Consider the following 8,067-nt stretch of genomic DNA (forward strand, 5'->3'; position numbering starts at 1 on the left):
TATGCCATACGAACTGCAGTCAGATCAAGGCCGTAACTTCGAATTAGCTGTGTTCCAAGTTGTTTGGCATCCGAAAGACCAGGACAATGCCATTTCACCTATAGTCTGATGGGATGGTAGAAAAGTACAATTGGACACTGGGACAGGAGTTGGCAAAGTTTTGTAATAGTTGCCAAGATGACTGGGATGTCTTACTCCCTCCACTGTTGATTGCCTATAGGACAGCAGAGCATGAAGCAACTGGATACACTCCAGCGAAGTTAATGTTTGGTTAGGAACTTCGGTTACCAGTGGATCTGTTAACAGGATACCCACCTTATGAAGAGTTGCCTGAAAATGTGTCAGTTTGTGAAAGTGTTATCTGAAAGGATGGATGATATTCACCATCAAGTACGTTCAAACTTGAAAACGTCTGCTGATTCGATGAAGTTAACTTATGATAAGAGATCTACTGAAGTCAGCTTTGTACCAGGAGACAAGGTGTGGTTGTATAATCCCAGGAAGACCAAAGGGAAGTTTCCTAAGCTGTCTTCTCCATGGGAAGGCCCATATGATATAGTGGATCGTCTCTCAGAGGTGACTTTCTGGATAAAATGTGGTCGGCGAGGTAAGCCAAAAGGTGGTGCATGCCAACAGGCTTTGGCATTATCACAGTCCAGGATATTTCATTTGGAACAAAGTGAACTATGGAACAAATGATGCTGCTGAAGACGTGTCACTTGAAAAAGCCACTGTCGAAGAAGAAACTCTACCCGGTTTTGAGAAGGAAAACAGTGAAGCCCTTGATGAAGTTACTACCACTGATGTGAGTGTTACCAATAATAGGACATTAACTGATGGGAGCAGATGAACCCCACGTGAAGCAGAAGCCAACGAGATGGACACCAGTATGGAAAAAGATATGTCCCGTAAAATTAAGAGACTTTGTTGGATTTTAATTTTTGTGTTTGTAAATTCTGTACATTTAATTAAGTTATTGTTAATTGTCTATTGGTTTAATGTAAATGGCTATTGTTCGTCCCGAACAATACTAAGGAAGGGGCAATGTTACCACAGCGGAAGTCACGTGACTCTAGTAACACGTCATGATATTCTGGAAGGATCTTGTCTGTTCGTGGCAATTCTGGTCTTTTCTACACACACTCTATTCTTGTATATAAGTGCGCCAGATAAATCGAAATTAATCAATCAAAATAGAATTGCAGACAGGCAGAAATAGAGAAGGACAATTGAGTCAAGTGTGGTAGTAAGTAACGTACGTGAATCGTTCGTTGTGAATTATAGCGTATGTTTATGTTAAAGTCACTGTGGAAATTAAATGTATTGCAAAGTTGTATTGAGAAAGAATAAACTAGTTTTATTTAAGAAAGGACTTGTATCGCTAAGTTTCTCGGGAAGAATTTCTACGGGAAATTAACAAACGAACAGAGACGTAACTATAAATTATAAACTATCTGGGAGTGAAATATTGCTTTAATAAAATAAATAACAGCAAATATAATTAAATTTGTAGTAATACTAATACCTTTCTTTATAAACCTTTATTTTGTGTAAGGAATGGTAAAATTTCAATTATGGACTGTATCAAAATAACGATTTATTTTTATCCTAGAATATTATAGTAACCATTATAGCTGGTGTCAGTCTTTTTTTTTCTTCACAGAAATAATCTTTATTCTGATATTTTTATTTTGAACACCAAAATTAACAACGCTATTGCATAAAATACAGCTATTTTAGTATTCAAAACTGCATTTTTTTATTTTTTAAAAATGTATTAAACTTTCGGAGAGAAAGAGAAGTGCAAGCTCTTGTGTTTCTTTTCACTGATTTTGGCCTTGTGCTTGTACCTAGTACTGTGATTAATATGTATGTCATAAGAATAAACTACCAAGACACCCAATGCAAGGTATAGCTAACTATTTATTAAGAATGACATGACAACTAACAGCAAGAATTTGGCAAGCCTCAAAATGTTCCACTATGTGAGAATTATGCTGAAAAAAATATTACACGATCATATGAGGAACTGCTAATGAAATGGTTTGTGTCTATCTGCTTATTCCTGCTAATTGAACAGTAATGAATAACTTAATTCAAGAAACACATTCTGCTGAAAGGCCAAATCTTAAATGAATTAGCCTTTGGAACATGACATCACATTGATGAGTGAAAGATCTTGTATAATTATTACTTTTCAAGTCTAACCCTAAGCACTTCTAGTGAAAGTACACAAAATTTAACGTATTTGCAACAAATTCACAAAAGATAGACATCTCCTGGGACAAACAATATATTAAGCTCTTGAGCTAGTGGGCAAGCAAAGATTTTTACAAACAGAAAACATAAAAGTAACAGAGTTTCTGGCATCTACCAGATTCACCCACATCACACTAAAATATGAATACACCATAACGACCAACCCTTCAAAATGAAACGGGAAGAAATAATCACATACTGATTAATTTGTAAAAATAAAGAAACATATTATTCAAAAATTTATTTCTTTTGGAAGTAAGTAGCTTGCTCTGATTATAAGTTAATAGTAATTCGTTTTGTAAGGTACAGTCTAAGCACCATCACAATACAATATAAAAAAATTATATATCTTAAAAACGTGTTACAAGTTTCACAACAAGATTGTTAAATATCAGTAACCAAAACAAATCACTTTTTTTTTAAAACGATTCCATTGAAGTTTCTATTTAGTCTCAGTAGTTAAATAGTTTAACATTGGGGAAGAAGTTTTTTTTTCCCAATCTCAATTAACTAGTGCATTAATATGTGCAATTTCCCAAAATTAGGAAAACACATGCTAGGTGAATTCAAATAAAATTTCTCTAGAGCTTGTGTTCAATGCATTCAGTCTAATTGACTGCTATGACTTGCCAGGTTTTTAAGTCTTGTGATTTTTTGATGAGAAATAAAAAATATAAGACAAAAAATGCAATTTTTGTTTAGTGTTATAATACAAGTGGATGCAATTAAAAGATTAAATAAGAGATTAAAATAAAATTTGTTACTCCCCTTTAAGGGAAAAAATATAGTTTAGTTTCTGATAGTTCCATAAGCCTAATAAAAATACATAATTATAAAAATTTTGAATATTACAACACAGGTTTATTTTTGTTAACATATAAACACTTAGTTTAACAAAAATAAAACCCTCTTTAAGATCTGAAAATTCTGTAATTTAGTATTTACAACAGACAGTAAGAGTTTCAAAAAAAAAAAGTTTGTGCGGACAGAATTAGTGCTTTGTTCAGGTGAAAATTAACAAGTGTTTCTAAACAGTATTAAGCTATTATAAAAACAATGTTGCATTGTGGTATTTTTACAAACTGTAGTATAACTGAAAAACTAGCAAGGTACATTTTAATTACAAAGCTCTATACTTGTGCAGAATTTCAGTATTTTTCATCATGCATACATGTACCACACTTAAAGGAACTGAAAAAAAATCACAAGTAGATTTTGTTCTGGTGTCTTAATAAGAAACCAAGAAGCTTTTCTGTTTATAATTTGCTGTTGCAGATTTACACTGATGTGCATTAAAGCCAACAAAGATCAGTCTTGCACATTAAGTCAGCATTTCTGAAAATTTTCAATACCAGGGACTAGCTTGCTGTATCCTTAAACTATCATAAACCACTAAAATGCAAGTACAACAAAAACCATTATAACTTACATATAAATATTCTGTCAGTGTTTGGTTGGTTGTTTTTGTGAAATCTCGCAAAACTAGCAAGGTAGTTGTGATGGAGCAAATACTGCAATAAGATAATCAGATCATGTATGCTTTTTCACTTGTGTAGCTCTATTAAACAGTTATCTTTTTACCCCTGGTTTAAGTGAAAATTGTTAATATAACTTTTGTTTTCAATCAAGCTAGAAGAAAAACAGCATCACAACCAGTTCCTTTAGCAAAGGCCAAGTACATGATTTAACAAAACTGAGGGTAAATATAACAGTTATTTAGAAACAAAAAAACTTACTAACTATTTAAATCCTGTCAGTTTCCAGTTAATCTGGATGAGCTCTAAAGTATCAGAATGTTTATACAACTTAGATCAGCTCTATAGCACCAGAACAGCCACTGAACAAATTTTAATTCATCTCTAAAATATTAGCAGAACCATTCAACCTAGATCAGCTCTAATATACCAGTTCAAAATGTATTCAGTGTACCATTCTTCCCACGAGTGTAATGAACAGTTTGATTACTTGTAAGAGAAGTTTTGGTAAAAAAATAAGTATATAATAAAAAAACTATTAACGAACATAAGATCAAATTGAAAAATGTCAACAATTACAAATTTCTAAAAATCACAGGACATTGTATTTGCATTAAACATTGTGTATACTGCCACAACCAATCAGTTCTTTAACAATATTTTGGTGTCCATTTATTGTGAACATCTCACCACTACAGTAAAGTTTAACACTGTATCAAAGCAACAACAAAAACAGTAAGTTAAAAAAAAAGTGATGTATATGTTTATATAAATTTCTTGTTAAATCTGGAAGGATTTTTAAACGAAAGAAAATCACAACAGATGTTTTTTTTGTGCAATTAGAATTAAAAACAAAACTATATCTGCAGGGGAAGAGGTTACTTAAGAAAATTTCACTTGTTACATAAACATTCTCAATTATATAAATAACTTACAACCACCAACATGAACAGCAGTGGTAGATGTTCAGGAATATGTTTTTACTTGATTAAGTAACCAAAAACTGCCCAACTTTGAAAGAGATGTATTATTTTCTATATATAGAATTATATATCTATATATATAAATGTTTACACAAATATCACAAAAAAAAACCTGTAAAACTTTAGACCATAATTTTTTCATTACAATTTTGTCCTACCAATTGTATACGATTTCCAACACTAGGTTGTTTCATGTACAGATCAGAGACTGTGAGGATAACATTTCACTGAAATCATTCGAGCTCTAGGACATTGTTGAACACTTTATATTATTAAAGAAAGAGTTGCTTTTTATGGTATGTTTTTTTTATATGACTTCCATTTTCTTAACTGTTTATTTTACTTCATTTTGCTTTAAAATTAAAATATTCAGTTCTCTCTTGTCGTTAATCAAAATTTCCTTTATTTTGTTCTAAACCTTTTAATTGACAAGTACTATTACTTTCTATTATTACGAATATTTATTAAAAAATAACTAAATTGCAAGTAAGAAAAAATCAAATGTATGACCTTAAAAAGGTTTTCCAAGTGTACCTGATAATTACTGAAGTATATCCTATCAATTAGTTATTTTTTATTGCCCCAACAAAGCATTAAAAATGTATAAAACCCAATGTCTAAAACAGTTTATGCCTGTTAGTGATAATGGTTTACCATAATCTCTTGGATAATGTGAATAACACTCCATAGTTAGATTATCAATTTCATTTTGTAGCTGGATTGACTAAAAAATTGATCCAGTTGTTTAAGAGTCATTAGGTCACATGAATAAAGTTGGAGTTTGTTGGAGAAAATCATGTAATATGCTCGTTGCTATAACAACCTGACTTAGAGTGAACTAAATCAATACAGAAATTTCAGCATAAGTAAAATATTAATGAAACACATGGAATAAAAAAAATAGCTAATTAATTATAACAAACACCATATAATACCAAAACTTTGCTCAAGGCAAAGACGGTAATCATTCTTTAAAAAAATTAACTTCAGTTTTATTACATGCACTTCTCTGTAGAAATATTTAAATATGTTTCAAGTCAGTTACACAGTCTTTATAGTCAAAGTTAATCCCACTGGAAAACAGATATTTAAAACAAAAAGTTTAATAATTTTAGCAAAAAAGAAAAATAATGCTGACACAATTGGAAATTTAGTATTTTTTTTAAATAATATCTCAAAGTACAGTTTTAAAGGAGACAAAAGTTATTTACATGAATCAAACCAACTATATAGATATTTCAAAAATCAAATGTTGTCTAACAAAATCAAGGCACTTTGACATAAAATTTGGAAAGTAATATAAATTAATTAAATACTTTGACCATTTTAAATGTTCTCATCTGGGTAACAATATAATTAAAAGATTTTATACCACATTATATAGAAATAAAATTAAAATGGTGCAGGTTTTCCCTCTAGAATTTAATACAAATTACAGAAATAATTTTCTTGTCAGTTGACCCTCTGACAGTGCTCTAAAAAGTTTGGGGAAGATTAAGACAACTATAACACATGGGAAAGAACTTACTAAGAGGAGCAATTAAAGCCTGCTTTCCTATTGGTTAGCCACAAGATCAGGTTGAACTTGTACATAAAACTAAAACAATCAAAGTGATTACAAATCTGTATTTGATAATAGGTTAAAGAGTAATTTTTAACAGATCTAGAAACACTCAATTATTACTTAAGACACTTCTTGTTCTACAACATCTTGTTCCTCCCCTCCTTTCTTTGTCTGTTGTTCGTTTTCTCCTTCTCCTACAATGAAAGCAGGTACAGTGAATTTAGAAAAAAAAAAAAAAGAGTTACCAAAATTTTATATTGACAGTATCACCGATTACTCTTTGTTAATCTTCTTTCCGAGGCACATTGATTTACTCGAGTAAAACATTGAATTATCTGTTAGTTACTAATATTTAAGTTATTACATATAATTTTCAGTTCATAAAAAAATGTTTTGTACATCAGTGTATAACTTGTCCACAGAAAGTTTGAAGAGGAGAGCTGTAGTTCATCTGCAACACTTTAACATATTTCATTTGTCTATTTGGGGATGATGTTTCAATCTCCCAGTGAAACTAAAACATGCATTAGCCTATACCCAGATTCCCAAACATCTGTTATAGTCTAGTAACACTCAGACGATTGTCTTTAAAAGTTTGATTCACATTAACAAGGTAATTTGTGGTGTGTTCACCTTACTCTTAAAATGTGATTACTTAATAAATAGTTAATGTAGCCTTTCTCTGAAATGAACTAAATCACTTACATAACAGAAATGTAAAGTAGTATAGACTCATTAAGGGTAATGATTTATCTAATTTAATTAAAAACTATTAATAATTTATTCTTAATGTCAAGGGAAAAGTATAGAAACATACAAATAATACTGTTAAAAAATTAACAAAAAACATAAATTAATTTCTCCACTTTCAACCAAAATAGCACTTGGCTTTTATTAGCCATCAGAAAAAGAGATAGTACCTGTGACAATAATTAACTCTTCTTTTAATCCAATCAATATAAAATTTGAAATGAACACAGCTAAAAGTGAAATCCAATTGCATATCAATGCATAGTAAAGTTGCTTCAGATAAATATCTATTAACTCTTTCAGCATGGGCTCAGTCCCTGGGACTGACCTTGTTAGAGTTTTCATGCTACAACTTTTATATTAGTTAGCCAATGTTAACGAAATTGGGCAGATTACCAGTAAACATTAGAATGCTTTCATATGCAAAATATCAACTTTTTTTTTATTAAGTCTTAAAGTTTGTAAAGCAATGTTTTCTCATGCCTTTTTTTCTTTTCACATGTTGCCTATCATGCAAAGTGATTTTCATTTTAAGATTAAAACTACTTTTATGCATCAAAAAATTTTCAAATTTCACATGTGAAATCCTTATAATGTACAGATAGTTATCAAACGTTTCTTAAGAAAAACTTTATATTTTATCTGTTATTTTCAGTAATTAATTTCTGTACGGGTTCCATAGATTTGACCGATCTCGCAACCACCATAAAAAATTAATAAATAAATATAAATTATGCCTCTTTCATTCTAGAATGAACACAAATTATAACATGAAAACATAATTGTTTAGTCTAAAAAACTTAAAATCTCATAACATTATACACACACACACACACACACATATATATATATATATATATATTTATTGTTTTTATTATATTGACCTTTCAGCCGTGCCTGGCTAAAAATACAGAAGTTACCATGACATGGTACATGTGCCCTCATGTTACTGTATCCAATAATATAAAACTGACCTTTAGTCTTTACAAAGTGACCTGTCTTATCTGTGTTTTAGTAGACTAGTATTTATAAATAC

General features: G+C 30.4%; 1 pseudogene; it reads right to left on the reverse strand.

Annotated features, from left to right (window-relative positions):
- Window positions 1–1,903: 1,903 nt before the first annotated feature.
- The window catches only part of LOC106478707, a 28,254-nt pseudogene continuing 22,090 nt past the window's right edge, over window positions 1,904–8,067 (reverse strand).

Source organism: Limulus polyphemus, unplaced genomic scaffold (assembly GCF_000517525.1).
Source record: "Limulus polyphemus unplaced genomic scaffold, Limulus_polyphemus-2.1.2 Scaffold242, whole genome shotgun sequence".
Classification (NCBI taxonomy): domain Eukaryota; kingdom Metazoa; phylum Arthropoda; class Merostomata; order Xiphosura; family Limulidae; genus Limulus; species Limulus polyphemus.